The following is an 18,935-nucleotide window of genomic DNA, read 5'->3' as shown; positions in this document are numbered from 1 at the left end:
TTCTGACGCCCACGATAATTTTTATACGCGTGCCTATTATATCCAAATGCATAAAAGTCAATGGGTGTCTGAAAATTTTTGGCACACAACAATTCAGACGCGCCAACATTTTTTTGACGTGGCGGATTTTTCACCAGCGAATCTTCACCACAGTTTTGCAAATTTATTCGCTGTGAATTCGCACCTGGCGAATGTATTCGCCCATCATTAATTACAAAGCCACCAAAGCATGAGGTTCCCATTTATTTGAACCTTCCAGGCAGGGATATTACCTTGAGAAAACAAAATCTGCATTGATTTCACTCACGAAGTGATATGAAGTGTCCAGCCCTGTACAAACAGGGACAATATTTAATTATTTATGTATTTACTTTACTTTACTATTATTCTATTTGTTCATACCAAAAGCTCTCTAATGTGTCTTATACAACACATTTTTTGTGATTGTAGATTTGAAGCTCTCATGTTGTTCCATTTGTTTTGTGAGGGGAAAAACAAGCTTAGATGGCCCATTTATTTGCATTCAGCACCTTCCTGTTATTAAGATTTAAAATAAAAGCTTAAACATATAAAGGAGCTATTTACAGCAGAACGGCAAAGAGCAAAAAAATCCAGGAGTGCTTTAGACACAAACACCAGAAATCATGGCATTTGGACATCATCGATTTCAACACACTTGCGGCCAGTGATGGGCGAATTTATTTGACAGGTGCAAATTTGCAGCGAATTCCCGCGATTCGCCGCCTGTGAATAAATTCACGAAAACCGCCAGCGCAGTGGACTCAACGTAAAAAACTAGACGCCAGCGCCAATTCACAAATTTCGCAGGAAATTCGCAAATTTTTTGGCGAATCGAAACACCCCAAATTCGCCCATCACTACTTGCGGCTAATTCTTGTCAAAGACACATGCAACTAGATTCCTTCGTTTTAAAAAATTGCCCGCAATTATTCAAAAAATTTATCTATGAGTAACTTGATCACACAATATGTGTTTTTTAAATTCAAATCAAATTAGATTCTAATTAGATTAGAATTTCGGGACGATTTAATACATCTGAGTTTGACATTTTTTTTTTTTTATTTCCGATTGGTTCGAATTTCGAATTAATGGGAGTTTGGGGGAGTTTTTAAAAACTCAATAGAAATTCGACCCTTGATAAATGTGCCTCCCCATGTAATATTCCTGTCCAAAAGTCTGACTTCTACTTATACAGAAAATCCATTTCACGTCTTCTTCCAATAAAGTAATGGCTAGTAATTAGCTAGGTCTAATGGCTTTTTTAAGTACCTATCACTGTACAGTATTTTTGCCAAATGGAACTTCTTTCTGTAGACCTCAATCTCAGAGGGGGTTATTTTTTAAAGTCCGATTTCTTCTCATTGGCTCTTTCAAAGCTGACAAACACTATTTTTTTGTGGAAAAAACAAATTTTTCATGATTTATTAAACACAGAGGGTGTTAAAAGTCCGAATAAAAAAGTACTGCAACTGAGACATGCTGAGTTCATGTAGAAGTCAATGGCAGATGTGCCAAAGATATACTGATTTGTGCTGGGTTTCTGAAAAAGTCGTGATATTCAGCAACAAATCTGAAAAAATTGAGGGATTCAGGTGCCAATTTTGTCACGATTGTATCGACTTTTTTCCCCAAATAAGAAATTTTCAGGAAAATGTTTTGATAAATAAGGGGAAAAAATCTGTGCGGATTAGGACGGAGTCGTTTTCATAAAATTCTGAGAAATGTTCAGATTTTGATAAATAACCCTCTCAGTGTTGTGTTCACTGGATATGTGTTTCTTCACCATTAATATGCAGCCAGTCTGACCTACATACTGTGCCTGACATTTATTACACATAATTAGATATTCAGTTAAAAAGGTCTTGTTAGTCACAGAAGCGGTGAATGTTTATGGACACGACATATTTGTACGTCACTCATCTTTTTGCTCCCTACCTATACACACTTTTACTGATTAACAAGAATGTCCATTCCTTAAATGTACAAGTACTAAATAGACTAGGAGTACTAAGCAGATGATATATTGTTGTTGTACAGGCAAAAGAATCCGAGACCCCTATTGAGCATTGGGTCCAAAGTTGGCACGTAGGGAATAAAACTTCATCTTGATTGAGTGGTATTGTTTGTGCTAGTCTTGTTATTGTCTCTGATATGGGGAATCGATATTCCCTGTGAGTTGCAAAAGCCTAAAATAAACTGTATTCCCTGGCATGATTCATACCAGAAAGCCATTGAAAGACTTCTTTTGCTCTTTTGAGAAGGGCAGTTCACATTTCCATTAGACTATTGGTCATAATCACCTTTTGCTCATAACAAAGCTACAGATATAGGAAAACATTGGTGTATCACATTACAGTTCCAAGAATATCTTGGACATAAAATGTTTTTCAACCCAAAATAGTATACTCATCTTCAAGCTAGGCTTTTATGTGTATATAGGACAATAAACATCCATTCTTCCAAAATCTCACCTGTACTGGCCTTCAACTCCAAACCCAGATTTGTGGGCCACTGAGCTAAGGCAAATGAAGCCAGATCAGGGTTATGGATGCTAGAAATTAAGTGTAAAAGTAAAGTAATAGTAGTAATAGGAGTTGTATTTAACAATAGTGATGGGTGAATATATTCACCAGGCGCGAATTTGCGGCAAAGTTGCACGATTCTTTGCGAAAACGCCCGCGAAAATTTGTCCGAAAAAAAAGACGGACGCTGGCATCAAAAACGGGAGCTGGTGTAAAAAAAACGGGCGCCAGCGTCAAAAACGGGCGCCGGCGTCAAAAACGAGACGCCGGCACTGTTTCGCAAATTTTTCGCAGTTTCACGAATTTCTCAAATTTTCCGGCAAAACGAAACACCGCAAAATCGCCCATTACTATTTAACAACTGTAGAATGCCAATGATCCTTGTACAGAATTAAAAGTAATACTCAAGGGTAAGTTATTTCTTTGACTTAAGCCCCTGAGAGCAAAGGGTGGAGACTCTCTACATCAGTGATCCCCAACCAGTAGCTCATGAGTAACATGTTGCTCTCCAACCCCTTGGATGTTGCTCCCAATGGCCTCAAAGCAGGTGCTTATTTTTGAATTCCAGGCTTGGAGGCAAGTTTTGTTTGTATAAAAACCAGGTGCACTGCCAAACAGAGCCTCAATGTAGGTTGACAATCCACATAGGGGCTACCAAATGGCCAATCACTGCACTTATTTGGCACCCCAAGAACATTTTTCATGCTAGTGTTGATCCCCAACTCCTTTTACTTCTGAATGTTGCTCATGGGTTCTAAAGGTTGTGAATTCCTGCTCTACATCATTTATGGGAAATCTGTAGCTCTCCAGCTCCTGGTTTCAGTGGGACACTAGCACATGTAGTTCAATAACTTCAATTTTCCAAACAGAGCTACTATTTCTTTGTCTAGGGTTATTGGGTCATTGCCCACTGAGTACATTGACTAATTTTAATGCCAATCCTCTTTCTTTCTCCACTTAACACAGTTGCTCCATCCTCCGCGTTTTTCACAACTAATCACTCCAAATTTTGGCATAAGACAAACGGTGACTTTGGTTTTAAAATGTCACCAAAACAAATTATAACCTTGTCATTAATGAGCCCGTGACTGAGACTTATTTCCAGTAGCAAGAACTCTTACTGATCTGGCATTCAGAGACTCCTGAATGTGCTGAACTTGGGGACTCTGCACTGTCCCCCAAGCTTTAAGCTTAAGGGTCACTGGTTGGATGTTCATGATTTAGGTAATACACCCCCCCCTGTTAATTCTGAACCTCTTTTTGTAACAACAACCCTTCATTTACTTCCAAAGCAACCAGCTGGATTCCCTGTGCTCCCTCACAGTTCTCAATTTCCGTTCAGTTCATATGCTCAGTGATCTAGTTGCTAATCCTATTTGCGCAATGCTTTTGTTTCTTTGTCTTATACTGATTTCTGATTCGTGTAACAGTCACGGCGGTCAAGCTTCTCCTTATCCTAATTATACAAATAAAGAACCAGTGTATGTAATGTATTGGGTACATAAGATGAGCTGACCACTGTGTAAGGTGGGCCCGGGTGCACATGCCCCAGACATTCAGCAGAGGGAGCAAACACCAAGAAACATCAAAGGAGGCTGGCGCAAGCCTGGTCCCACAACGAAGTAAAGCTGAAGTCAGATGGTAAAAGGTTAAAAACGTACATTTTATTTTCCAAAATTAAGAACCAAGGCCTGATGCATTTGTGTCTACCAAGGACATTAGCCTATGATTAAGTGTCCTTGGTAAACACGAAAAGCATCAGGCCTTGGTTCTTAATTTTGCAAAGTAAAATTTACGTTTTTAATAGGCTTGGGCGAATTTGACCAGTTTCGTTTCGCCTAAAACTCCCTACCGGCGAAATGTCGCCGACGCCCAATAAAGCCTGTGGGCGTCAAGAAAAATTTGATGCGCAGCAAATTTTTTTTCCGTCATTTTTTTTTTTTTGAAACGTGACCCTGTACAAGTCTAAGGACATCATTTTCGCCATGAAACAAGGTGAAAAAAATCGCCCATCCCTAGTTTTTAACCTTTTACAATCTGACTTCGGCTTTATTACTTTGTGGGACTAGGTTTGTGCCAGCCTCTTTTGATGTTTCTTGGTGTTTTCTCCTTATCCTAGTCATATCAAAGGCCCTGCTGTAACATGAATCCTGCTATTTGCTTCTTAGCGGCCAGTAGTAGTGCTTCTCCAACGGCAACAGCAAAAAGTAATGCTTATTTTCTCTTTCAACCTGTTGCATTTAGTTAACCAGCAAAAAAAAATCCCTATTTCCCCTAGGTACTCTCCTGGTAATGGTTGCCTAGTGTTGGCTGGAGGGGTCGGCACCTCTCCCAATAGTATCAGCACAAAAATTTGCCAAACACAGAAGGCTAGTGTAGCGGGGATATCCCCTGCACGTTTATTTTGTCAAGTGAAGCATTTAGTTAACCAGCCAGTATGATATAGTTATAACAGTAGGTCACAATTTAAAGATGATTTCTTTTATTTTTTTTATTATTTATATGTAAATTATGTATGCAAGGGTGTAACTACAGAGGAAGCAGACCCTGCGGCTGTAGGGGGGCCCAGGAGGTATAGTGGCCCCACGAGGCCCTAAATAATGATGATGCTTGACAAAGGGGCGTGACCCCGAAACGTTGCACCTGCACTGCATTAAAAAATTGCAAGGGCTTGCCCTGCAGCTAAAAATCCTGTGTGCCAGTGAAAGTCTTTCCTAAATAATGAGCAATTCCAACATATTGGTAAAAAAGGACAACCTCTGGATATGTTGGGGGCCCTTAGATTTACTGTGGGGCCCAGAGACATCTAGGAAGGCCACTGTATGTATGTTTATTGGCACAATGGCACATGAGGAACTCTGGCCACTGATCCTTTAAGTAGCACAAACGCATAATGCCAGTGTTGAAATGGCTATTCTCAAGTGTCTGTTTATTAACAATGGTTTTCAGGCAATTGATGTAATAGAAAGCTAATTATAAATACTTAGGGCAAAAGACAAAAATCACCCCATGGGTAGTGATGGGCGAATTTGTCCCGTTTCGTTTCACGGAAAAATTCCAGAAACTCACATTTTGATTCCCGTGTCAATTCTGACGCTTTTCAGACACGTCCAAAATTTTTTGCCGCCAGCAAATTTTCCCCGGTGAATTTTAGCTGCAAAATTTATTCGCTGGTGACAAAATGTGGAAATTCGCCGCAAATTCGTGCTTGTCGAATTTATTCGACAATCACTTCCCATGGGGCATTACTCCGAGCCCAGGCAATGCAAAATGGATAGGCTTGTTTAGACGAAGATTAAAGAGTTTAAAGTAAAGAAGGATAAAAACTAAACAAAGAGGTGTTCTGCGTTATAATGTAATAAAGTACAAATAAGTCATTTTTTTTAACCCTCGATATTCGACTAGGAACTAAAATCCTTCGACTTCGAATATCGAAGTCGAAGGATTTAGCGCAGACAGTACGATCGAACGATCAAAGGATTATTCCTTCGATCGAACGATTAAATCCTTCGAATCGAACGATTCGAAGGATTTTAATCCAACGATCGAAGGAATATCCTTCGATCAAAAAAAGTTAGCCAAGCCTATGGGGACCTTCCCCATAGGCTAACATTGACTTCGGTAGCTTTTAGATGCCGAACTAGGGGGTCGAAGTTTTTTTTAAAGAGACAGTACTTCGACTATCGAATGGTCGAATAGTCGAACGATTTTTACTTAGAATCCTTCGATTCGAAGTCGTAGTCGAAGGTCGAAGTAGCCCATTCGATCGTCGACGTAGCCCAAAAAAAACTTTGAAATTCGAAGTTTTTTTACTTCGAATCCTTCACTCGAAGTTAGTGAATCGGCCCCAATGTGTTAATAAATGATTGTGCTCATGTTAAATAATAAATACAGACAAATATTTCCCCAGTAACAAGAGCCTGAGGACAGGAGGCCCATTCTTTGCATCTAAAATTCCCAATTCTCTGTTGATTCAGCAGCAGCTGTCTAAGCTGATTTCCCTGCCCTATCTAATAGCAGTAACTAGTTTGCTCAGTCAAGGATAATGTATCCTTGAAACACATATTCATATTGTTCTAAGGAGAAAGAAAGGTCTTGTTACTTGGGGGAGCCAAAAGTTAGGCACCACAAGTGATCTCATTTACTTACTAGTGTTTTCAGCAAAAATTTTTGGACGCATGTCAGAAATGTCTCTCGCATCAAAACCACGTCAACATTATTTGGACGCCCATTGACTTTAACACTGGCTTCAAAATTGACGCGATCGTCAGAACTGACTCGGGCTTCAAAATTGATGCAGACGTCAATATTCATGTTTTGCGAATTTTTCATCATTACGCAAATTTCGTGGGAAATTCGCAAATTCTCTGGCGAAGCAAAATGGGACAAATTCGCCCATCACTAGTGCACCACCTGAAACCCCCGGCCGGTGCACCTATTAGGAGAAAACTGCACCGGCCCGGGATTCTTCCAGCAAGAACCATTGAGCGATCATCTTCTGGCTTCTTCTATCTTCAAATTTCCCGGGGCAGACGCATGCGCAGTAGAACAAAATAGCAGGCTTTTTCGTTAAAGTTTGGCTTTTCGCGCTTCTGCACATGCACAGCTCCAGAAAAGAAGATGTTCACTTCATAATGTTTGCTGGAAGAATTCCTGGCCGGTGCAGTTTTCTACTAATAGGTGCACCGGCCCGGGGTTTCAGGTAAATACATGAGATCACTTGGGGGTGCCTAACTTTTGGCACCCCCAAGTAAAAAGACCTTTCCTTCTCCTTTAACCACTGCAAGCAGAAATGCAGATTAGCACTAGATTAGCACCGTTATTGTGCAGTTTTCTAAAACTTCCAATGGGAAAGAATTCATTGATTGTTCCCACCCCCCCCTCCCCTGAGGTCCCTGGGTCCCAAAACACCCCCCTGTAATTACATCCCTGTAAACAGCAATACACAAGCAATATGTAGCAAGTATGCACAAAGGTACAGGCATAAAAATCAATATATCTGCCTCTTAACCCCCCTAATAGATATTTCACATTGCCTGACCGCTGCCAAAGTACCGTGCAATGTTAGGCGACCCATTCTATTACACAGGATACAGTTCCCTTATCTCACAGAACCTACTATTGTGTACAAACAATGCCCAGCGGTCACTTATCTGCTCATTTAGAGGTTTGAGGAATGTGAGCCTCCATTTACATGATTAACTGTATGTAGTTGTGTTTCCCCCAGCTGATGCTGAACTGTAACTCACAGACAAAGGCTGTTGCGTGGTGCTTGGCAGTGCCAGTAGTTCAGCAACAGCTGGGGATCTATAGAAAAACAGAGAAGAGCATCCGGCAATGCCTGATAAGTTTACAGTAATATGATTACACAAATAACAGCTGTGTTACACTTCACCGAACTGCCCCCTTGTATAAGACCCACTTCTTTTTCTAAATACACATGAATAACGCATATACATTAATCACACATTGTGTTGGTTTTAAAGTTACAGATGCCAAATGCAAGCTGAACCCAGGGATAACCTGTTGGGCTCTGACTCTTGAATGTATCAATAATCAGCTCTCTTCTTGGTCTGTTAGTCAGCTGAGCTGTATCTGCTACACTGTTTCAGGAGTCAGAATCCGCAGTGCTGAAAACATAAACAGTCAAGGGGCTACTGTTTTCAATAGCAATTACATTTACACGGGATAAGGGAAAGCTGCTTTGAATTGCATTTTCTTTCATGATGCAATATACAACTTTTGGATGGGCTTCCCCTTTAAATAAAACACTTAAACAAACAAATTAACCCTTACAGAGCTCACAAAAAGCGAATATCCCATCCCTGCTTTGAAATCAATTTCCATTATGATAAAGCATTCCGTTTTCATCGACTTACCTTCAAGCGCTTTCAGAGACACGAACAGCCTCTTGTGTTGACGATGGAAGGACGCTGTCCCTTTAAGAGGTAGTGGAGAAGGTACAAGCCACGCATTCCTCCCCCTTCCTCGTGTGGTGACCTCACCAGTGCTGCCTGCACTTCCATTGAGATGGGAAGGAGGAGAGCTTGGCATTCAGCAAAGTGAAGGGTAAGGGGGGGGATAGGTGGTTAACTGTTTATACCCAAATCATAGACTCCCTGCTGGATTAGAGTGTATACACTGCAGGCAATGATACAAAACAATGCAGGGATGCACAATGGTGATGTTACATGGTTGCACAATGAGCTGTTGCTGGAGAATTCTTCTGTGCAACTGTAACACTCAATGAACATGTATCAGTCACAGAGGGAGACAATGCTGCCAGCATCTGGGGAACCTGCTCCCCCTTAACCATCAATAGGCGGAGAATAATGAGGGATAAGGGAAGCTCAGCCTCACCAACAATAGACCAACTAGCATATATAAGTATACGGTTATAAGCTCTCCTACTGGGAGCATCACCAAGTACCAGTGTCACCCTCCTCCCCTGCTGAACATCCAGCTGAAGTCCAAAGCGGCTACTTACCGGCAGACATGGGCAGTAGAGCTCTACCCTGGGCACCAGCAGCTTGATGCAGAGAAGCCTCCAAGCAGCACATGCGCAATACTAATTGCTCTGCTACCGAGAAAAGGGTTTGTGATGCTGTCAGACAGGAGGGATCTGGGGGAGGTTGCACAGCACAGGCCACACTGTGGGCTGGGAGCTCAGTCTAGAAAGTGGGATGTACTGTATATACTGTGTATAAGCTTCTCTAAAACACAGCACCCAGAGGGCGTGATTTGGTTTTGTTTTGTATCAAACATGCGGGTACATTTACCCCGGGACAAGGAAACCAGTTCATATTTTTGCAATATACATAAAGCGTTTAACCCCGCAGCCATCGATATTTTCTAACATTTTTTTTTTTGCACACGAAATAACAGTTGGATTGATTTAACCACTAGGTTTGTGCATTCAGTACAGGGCTTTCTTCTAAGGGAGGAAACGTAATGCGATGTGTCGGATGTTGTGAAGAAACAGAAAGTGAAGGAGAATCGCATGTAAGAACTACATTTATCCGACTGTCGGATGAAAACTAACATCGCATGCGTCTCGTCGCACAACGACGTGTCGGCACCAAACGCATCGTGGAATTCCTCCCTTATAGTGTATGTGCATCTCTCACCTTGTTTATTTCTGATCTTGCCCACTCCCACACCTTGTGTCACATTCCCTTCCCCTTTAGATAGTAAGCTCTTTTGCATTCACCTTTTGTACCAGTACTGGTTCAAGGTAAAGTGTTGTTGGTGGTTGTTATGTTTTGGGTAGCTGAGAATGAGTAGTGCTTTATTAGCAGAGTCATACAGCCATTACACAACAGCAACTTTCACTTTCACTTTTAAGCTGACAGGAAGTATGCACAGTAACTCATGTAGACAGTGACACCTGCAGGCCATTTGTATAAACACCACAGTGGTCTGTACAGCTGAAGAGGAATTGGATGTTCTGCTTAAAATTAGGGTTGCCACCTTTACTTAAAAATAATACCGGCCAGAAGGGGGCGGTCTGCGTCGGGAAAAGGGGTGGAGCTACATGGTGTGCCGCAAAAGGGACGGAGCAACATCGCAGAGACGTCCACGGCGCTGGAAAAAGGTAAGTTCTTTGCGAATTGGGGGCAGGTCAGGGGCTTTTTTTAAAGGGTATTACAAATTACCGGCAATTGCATTGCTGGTAAATTTGTAATACTGGCCCCAGCCTTGGCAGGTGTTTTACCGGCTAGGCCGGTAAAATACCGGCCGGGTGGCAACTCTACTTCCAATTAAAGGAAAACTATACCCCCAAAATGAACATTTAAGCAACAGATAGTTTACATCATATTAAGTGGCATATTAAAGAATCTTACCAAACTGGTTTTTATGTATTTAAGTACATTTTAAACTTTTGCATCTCTTGCCTTGAGCCACCATTTTGTGATGGTCTGTGTGCTGCCTCAGAGATCACCTGACCAGAAATACTGCAGCTCCAACTGTAACAGGAAAAAGTGTGAAAGCAAAAGACACAACTCTGTCTGTTAATTGGCTCATGTGACCTAACATGTTTGGTTTGTTTGTGTGCACAGTGAATCGTAAGATCCCAGGGGACACCCCTTATTTTTTAAAATGGCAATTTTCTATTTAGAATTACCCAATGGCACATACTACTAAAAAGCAGAGCTGTTTTATGCAATATCTTTTTATAGAGACCTACATTGTTTGGGGGGTATAGTTTTCCTTTAAGTTGCTCTGTGCCAACAACTCCACTGTGCCAGTATCAGTCAAAAATAATAAAGGAAGGAGAACTCCAACAGGATCTCTGCAAATCTTTTACTCTACCTGAAACATGTCATGTGACCACAACCTGGAATAAAAATTTTGCAGAGATCTTGTTGGATTAACTACCAGTACTGGTTGTTATGTTTGTAGGGCCGCCTGGCCGATATTTTATCAGCCTGGCCGGTAAAAATGATGGTTGATATCAATGTTATTAATCAGAAAAAAAGATAAGTATATGGGAAGGCCGGTATTTTTTTCCAGAAAAGGTGGCAACCCTATGTATGTAACTCTGTATGTTATATCTATGTAATTCATACATCATGGGCTGGGAGCTCAGTCTAGAGAGTGGGATGTACTGTATATACTGTGTATGAGGCTGAGCTACCCCATAACACAGCACCCAGAGGGCATTATTTGGTTTGGTTCTGTATTAAACATGTGGGTACATTTACACCGGGAGAAGGGAAACCAGTTCATATGTTTGCAATTTACATAAAGCATTTAACCCTGCAGCCACCAATATTTTCCAACATTTTTTTGGCACAGGAAATAACGGTTGGATTGTTTATTTATCCACTCGGTTTGTGCATTCAGTGCAAGACTTTCTTCCTATAGTGTATGTGCATTGATTATTTCTGATCTTGCCCACTCCAACACTTTCCCTTCCCCTTTAGATTGTAAGCTCTTTTGCACAGGGCCTTTCTCGCCTTTTGTACTGGTACTGGTCGTTATGTAACTCTGTATGTTATATGAATTTAATTCATGTCATTTCTTTGTATAAGCACAATATGTTGAGGCTCTAAAAATACATGGTAATAATAATAATAATAATAATGATATTTGCTTTGTGAATGTGAGAATGTATATAAGTGTGTGCATGCACTAAACATATTCTATACTGCAAGCTCTTTTGGTTAGGGCTCTCTTTTAGAGATGTCGCGAACTGTTCGCCGGCGAACTTGTTCGCGCGAACATCGGGTGTTCGCGCTCGCCGGAAGTTCGCGAACGTCGCGCGACGTTCGCCATTTTGGGTTCGCCATTGTTGGCGCTTTTTTTTGCCCTCTCACCCCAGACCAGCAGGTACATGGCAGCCAATCAGGAAGCTCTCCCCTGGACCACTCCCCTTCCCTATAAAAACCGAAGCCCTGCAGCGTTTTTTCACTCTGCCTGTGTGTGCTGAAGAGATAGTGTAGGGAGAGAGCTGCTGTCTGTTAGTGATTTCAGGGACAGTTGAAAGTTTGCTGGCTAGTAATCGTTTTGATACTGCTCTGTTATTGGAGGGACAGAAGTCTGCAGGGGTTTGAGGGACATTTAAGCTTAGGTAGCTTTGCTGGCTAGTAATCTACCTTCTACTGCAGTGCTCTGTATGTAGCTGCAGTGGGCAGCTGTCCTGCTTCTGATCTCATCTGCTGACTGCTGCAATAACAGTAGTCCTTGTAAGGACTGCTTTTATTTATTTTTTTGTTGTTTTACTACTACTACTACTACTACTACTATAAGAGCCCAGTGCTATTAGTCTAGCAGTGTTGGGGAGTGGGACTGGTGTGCTAATCTGCTGCTCCTAGTAGTTCAGCAGCACCAACTTTAATTTTTTTTTTTTAATATTCATTTTTTTTTATTTTACTTTTTTTTATTTTACTACCGCTGTAGTAGTGTATAAGTTGACCTTTTAGGCATTATTTGCCCTGTAGGCATTATTTGCACAGTGTTTTCTTCAACCCGCCATCTAGCTGTGTGACCTTGTTCACATTCTGTCTAAATATCCATAATATTACCGTCTCCAGAAAAAACACCGGAGTGACTTTTTTCAAGCAGCCATAATATATTTTACGTAATCCGTATCCACCGCTGTAGTAGTGTATACGTTGACCTTGTAGGCATTATTTGCACAGTGTTTTCTTCAACCCGCCACCTAGCTGTGTGACCTTGTTCACATTCTGTCTAAATATCCATAATATTACCGTCTCCAGAAAAAACACCGGAGTGACTTTTTTCAAGCAGCCATAATATATTTTACGTAATCCGTATCCACCGCTGTAGTAGTGTATACGTTGACCTTGTAGGCATTATTTGCACAGTGTTTTCTTCAACCCGCCATCTAGCTGTGTGACCTTGTTCACATTCTGTCTAAATATCCATAATATTACCGTCTCCAGAAAAAACACCGGAGTGACTTTTTTCAAGCAGCCATAATATATTTTACGTAATCCGTATCCACCGCTGTAGTAGTGTATACGTTGACCTTGTAGGCATTATTTGCACAGTGTTTTCTTCAACCCGCCATCTAGCTGTGTGACCTTGTTCACATTCTGTCTAAATATCCATAATATTACCGTCTCCAGAAAAACACCGGAGTCACTTTTTTCAAGCAGCATTCATATATTTTACGTAATCCGTATCCACCGCTGTAGTAGTGTATACGTTGGCCTTGTAGGCATTATTTGCACACTGTTTTCTTCAACCCGCCATCGAGCTGTGTGACCTTGTTCCCATTCTGTCTAAATATCCATAATATTACCGTCTCCAGAAAAAACACCGGAGTCACTTTTTTCAAGCAGCATTCATATATTTTACGTAATCCGTATCCACCGCTGTAGTAGTGTATACGTTGGCCTTGTAGGCATTATTTGCACACTGTTTTCTTCAACCCGCCATCGAGCTGTGTGACCTTGTTCCCATTCTGTCTAAATATCCATAATATTACCGTCTCCAGAAAAAACACCGGAGTCACTTTTTTCAAGCAGCATTCATATATTTTACGTAATCCGTATCCACCGCTGTAGTAGTGTATACGTTGGCCTTGTAGGCATTATTTGCACAGTGTTTTCTTCAACCCGCCATCGAGCTGTGTGAGCTTGTTCACATTTTGTCTAAATATTGATAATATTATCGTCTCTAGAAAAACCACTTGAGTTACTTTTTTTCAAGCAGCATTCATATATTTTACGTAATCCGTATCCACCGCTGTAGTAGTGTATACGTTGACCTTGTAGGCATTATTTGCACACTGTTTTCTTCAACCCGCCATCGAGCTGTGTGACCTTGTTCCCATTCTGTCTAAATATCCATAATATTACCGTCTCCAGAAAAAACACCGGAGTCACTTTTTTCAAGCAGCATTCATATATTTTACGTAATCCGTATCCACCGCTGTAGTAGTGTATACGTTGGCCTTGTAGGCATTATTTGCAGAGTGTTTTCTTCAACCCGCCATCGAGCTGTGTGAGCTTGTTCACATTTTGTCTAAATATCCATAATATTATCGTCTCTAGAAAAACCACTTGAGTTACTTTTTTTCAAGCAGCATTCATATATTTTACGTAATCCGTATCCACCGCTGTAGTAGTGTATACGTTGACCTTGTAGGCATTATTTGCACACTGTTTTCTTCAACCCGCCATCGAGCTGTGTGACCTTGTTCCCATTCTGTCTAAATATCCATAATATTACCGTCTCCAGAAAAAACACCGGAGTCACTTTTTTCAAGCAGCATTCATATATTTTACGTAATCCGTATCCACCGCTGTAGTAGTGTATACGTTGGCCTTGTAGGCATTATTTGCACACTGTTTTCTTCAACCCGCCATCGAGCTGTGTGACCTTGTTCCCATTCTGTCTAAATATCCATAATATTACCGTCTCCAGAAAAAACACCGGAGTCACTTTTTTCAAGCAGCATTCATATATTTTACGTAATCCGTATCCACCGCTGTAGTAGTGTATACGTTGGCCTTGTAGGCATTATTTGCACAGTGTTTTCTTCAACCCGCCATCGAGCTGTGTGAGCTTGTTCACATTTTGTCTAAATATTGATAATATTATCGTCTCTAGAAAAACCACTTGAGTTACTTTTTTTCAAGCAGCATTCATATATTTTACGTAATCCGTATCCACCGCTGTAGTAGTGTATACGTTGACCTTGTAGGCATTATTTGCACACTGTTTTCTTCAACCCGCCATCGAGCTGTGTGAGCTTGTTCACATTTTGTCTAAATATTGATAATATTATCGTCTCTAGAAAAACCACTTGAGTTACTTTTTTTCAAGCAGCATTCATATATTTTACGTAATCCGTATCCACCGCTGTAGTAGTGTATACGTTGACCTTGTAGGCATTATTTGCACACTGTTTTCTTCAACCCGCCATCGAGCTGTGTGACCTTGTTCACATTTTGTCTAAATATTGATAATATTATCGTCTCTAGAAAAACCACTTGAGTTACTTTTTTTCAAGCAGCATTCATATATTTTACGTAATCCGTATCCACCGCTGTAGTAGTGTATACGTTGACTTTGTAGGCATTATTTGCACAGTGTTTTCTTCAACCCGCCATCTAGCTGTGTGTATTATCGTTTCCAGAAAAACCAACTGAGTTTTTGTTGTTGTTGTTGTTTTTTTAAAAATAATGCCAGGCAAAGGCAGGCCGCCACGCAGAGGCCGTGCTAGGGGCCGTGCTGCTATGCAATCCTGTGGCCCTAGCAAATTGCCCAGTTTTAAAAAGCCAATGACCCTGAACTCCCAAAATGCTGAAGAGGTAGTTGACTGGCTTACACAGCACACCCCATCCTCTACCGTTTCTAACTTTACCACAACATCCTCCTCATCCTCCACTGCTATGGCCACCCCACGTAACACTTCCTCCACCACCGGTGCCCCTTCTTCACTGGGGTCAGAGGAGTTATTTTCCAATGAGTTTCTTGAACTGAGTAATGCGCAACCATTATTGCCAGAAGAAGATGAAGGAGATGAGGACCTTACACCAGATTTAATTCTGGCAGAGAACACGATAGAGATGGACATAATGAGTGATGAGGAGGAGGTCCCCGCTGCTGCTTCCTTCTGTGATGTGTCAGAAGAAATTGATGCATCTGAGGAGAATGATGATGAGGAGATTGATGTTTTGTGGGTGCCTAGTAGAAGAGAGCAAGAGGAGGGTAGTTCAGATGGAGAGACGGAGAGTCAGAGAGGCAGTAGGAGAATAAGACTTAGAAGAAGCAGGGAGGACAGCCCGCAGGGATCAGCAGGGCAACAACATGTATCGGCACCTGTGTTCAGCCGGCCAACGCACCCGCCATTGCCGCCAATACCGCCAACTCCGCCAACTTCTACTGTTACCGCCAGATCGCACACTTCCAAAAAGTCAGCAGTGTGGGATTTTTTTAATGTGTGTGCCTCTGACAAAAGCATTGTAATTTGCAATGAGTGCAGTCAGAAACTGAGCCTTGGTAAGCCCAACAGCCACATAGGTACAACTTCTATGCGAAGGCACATGAGCGGCAAGCACAAAGCACTTTGGGAGCAACACCTCAAAGGCAACAGGCAAACTAAAAGCCACACTCCTTCTGGTCCAGCATCTTACTGCTCTACCTCTGCTCTCCTTGACCCGTCTGAACCACCCTCCACTCCGCCTTCCACCTTGACCACCTGTTCCCATTCCCAGTCATCTGCCACCAGCCAAGTTTCTGTGAAGGCCATGTTTGAGCGTAAGAAGCCAATGTCTGACTGTCACCCCCTTGCCCGGCGTCTGACAGCTGGCTTGTCTGCACTCTTAGCCCGCCAGCTTTTACCATACCAGCTGGTGGACTCTGAGGCCTTCCACAAATTTGTAGCAATTGGGACACCGCAGTGGAAGGTACCCAGCCGCAATTTTTTTTCTAAAAAGGGAATACCACACCTGTACCAACATGTGCAGAGCCAAGTTACCGCATCTCTGTCACTTAGTGTTGGGCCAAAGGTCCATATGACTACTGACGCATGGTCCTCCAAGCATGGTCAGGGCAGGTATGTCACCTACACTGCCCACTGGGTGAACTTGGTAATGGCTGGGAAGCAGGGAATGGGTAGCTCAACAACAACAGTGGAGTTGGTGTCACCGCCACGGATTGCACGCGGTTCTGCCACCACCTCTACTCCTCCATCGCTCTCTACCTCGTCTTCTTCTTCTTCTTACTCTGCTGCTGGGTCCTCCTTCTCCTCCTCCACACCTGTGCACCCCCAGCTCCCCCTAGGCTATTCGACGTGCCAGGTACGCCGTTGTCACGCTGTCTTGGGGATGACGTGCCTGGAAAGCAAAAACCATACCGGATCTGTACTCCTGTCATCTCTGCAGTCACAGGCCGATCGGTGGCTGACCCCACACCAACTGCAGATCGGAAAAGTGGTGTGTGACAATGGAAGCAATCTGTTGGCAGCGTTGAGACTAGGCAATTTAACACATGTGCCCTGCATGGCACATGTGTTAAATTTAATAGTCCAACGTTTTGTCTCCAAGTACCCAGGATTCCAGGACGTTCTCACCCAGTCCAGAAAGGTGTCGGCCCATTTCAGACGTTCCTACACAGCCATGGCACGCCTTGCTGACATTCAGCAGCGCTACAACATGCCAGTCAGGCGTTTGATTTCTGACAGCCAGACTCGCTGGAATTCAACGCTCCTTATGTTGGAACGTCTGCTGCAACAACAAAGGGCCGTCAACGAGTACCTTTTTGAACTGGGTGGTAGGACTGGATCTGCACAGCTGGGGATTTTTTTCCCCCGTTACTGGGTGCTTATGCGCGATGCCTGCAGGCTCATGCGACCTTTTGAAGAGGTGACAAATATGGTCAGTCGCACCGAAGGCACCATCAGCGACCTAATACCCTTCGCTTTCTTCCTGGAGCGTGCCGTGCGACGAGTGACAGATGAGGTTGTAGACCAGCGTGACGAGGAGCTGGAAGCGCACGATTTCTGGTCGGAATCACCAGAACGAACCCAGGCACCTGCTGCAACGCAGGGAGAGGTGCCAGAAGTGGAGTCAGAGGAGGAAGGTGGCTTTGTGGAGGAGGAGGAGGAGGACCAACAGGAGCAGGCTTCCCAGGGGGCTAGTGGTGACCTTTTGGGGACCCCTGGTCTTGTACGTGGCTGGGGGGAGGAGACCGTGGATGATGCAGTCCTTGATAATGAGGAAGCGGAGATGGATAGCTCTGCATCCAACCTTGTGAGAATGGGGTCTTTCATGCTGTCATGCCTGTTGAAGGACCCCCGTATCAAGAGGCTTAAGGAGAAGGACCTGTACTGGGTCGCAACGCTACTAGACCCTCGGTACAAGCATAAAGTGTCAGAAATGTTACCAACATACCACAAGTCCGAAAAGATGCGGCATTTACAAACCAGCCTGCAAAACATGTTGTACAATGCTTTTAAGGGTGATGTCACTTCAGGAACTCATCAACATTCCAGGGGCAGAGGTGCCAGTAATCCTGCCACGAGCACACCTGCAAGGACAAAGCCCTTTGGCCAGTCTGTAACGTCAGACATGCAAATGTTTTTCTGTCCAAGGCAGCGCCACAACCCTTCTGGATCCACCCTCAAAGAACGCCTCGACCGGCAGGTAGCGGACTACCTGGCATTAACTGCAGATATCGACACTCTGAGGAGCGATGAACCCCTGGACTACTGGGTGCGCAGGCTTGATCTGTGGCCAGAGCTGTCACAATTTGCCATGAACCTCTTGTCTTGCCCAGCCTCAAGTGTGCTCTCAGAAAGGACCTTCAGTGCAGCAGGAGGGATTGTAACTGAGAAGAGAACTCGCCTAGGTCACAAAAGTGTCGATTACCTGACCTTTATTAAAATGAATGAGGGGTGGATCTCGGAGGGTTACTGCACGCCGGAAGACTTGTTCTGACTTCTATGCAGCTGTCCTTCTCTTCAAGCCTCATGACTCCACACACAGCTGTCCTTTAGCGTCCTCCTCCTCCCTCCGCCACCGTTACAAACTAGGGTGCAAACCCTACTGGTTTAATTTTTTCTGGCCTCTGTGCTTCAGTGGCTGCAACCAAAAAAACTGGGCAAACAATGTCTACAAGGTCAACGTATGGCAAAAAATGACTATTTTCAGCATTTATATGGCATATTTTTTCTGGCAACTGTGCTTCAGTGGCTGCATCCAAAAAAATGCATATTTTCTGCATTTATATGGCATAATTTTTCTGGCCTCTGTGCTTCAGTGGCTGCAACCAAAAAAATGCATATTTTCTGCATTTATATGGCATAATTTTTCTGGCCTCTGTGCTTCAGTGGCTGCAACCAAAAAAATTTATATTTTCAGCATTTATATGGCATAATTTTTCTGGCAACTGTGCTTCAGTGGCTGCGACCAA

The 18,935-nt window shown here is 42.9% G+C and overlaps 1 protein-coding gene across 3 annotated transcripts in view; it reads right to left on the bottom strand.

Moving 5' to 3' along the window:
- Positions 1-9,116, bottom strand: part of rnf144a.S (ring finger protein 144A S homeolog) — a 37,878-nt gene extending 28,762 nt beyond the window's left edge. For 2 of the 3 annotated variants that reach the window (XM_018265919.2, XM_041565049.1), the window contains exon 1: positions 9,031-9,116. The gene's annotated coding sequence lies outside the window, so the exon portion shown is untranslated. Of the gene's footprint in view, positions 1-8,422; positions 8,964-9,030 lie in introns of those variants that run through there. The other variant, XM_041565048.1, reaches the window with a different exon arrangement.
- Between the last annotated feature and the right edge of the window lie 9,819 nt (positions 9,117-18,935).

Source organism: Xenopus laevis, chromosome 5S (assembly GCF_017654675.1).
Source record: "Xenopus laevis strain J_2021 chromosome 5S, Xenopus_laevis_v10.1, whole genome shotgun sequence".
Taxonomy (NCBI): Eukaryota; Metazoa; Chordata; class Amphibia; order Anura; family Pipidae; genus Xenopus; species Xenopus laevis.
Note: the sequence above shows the minus strand (reverse complement) of the source record. Positions and strands in the feature narration are given on the sequence as shown.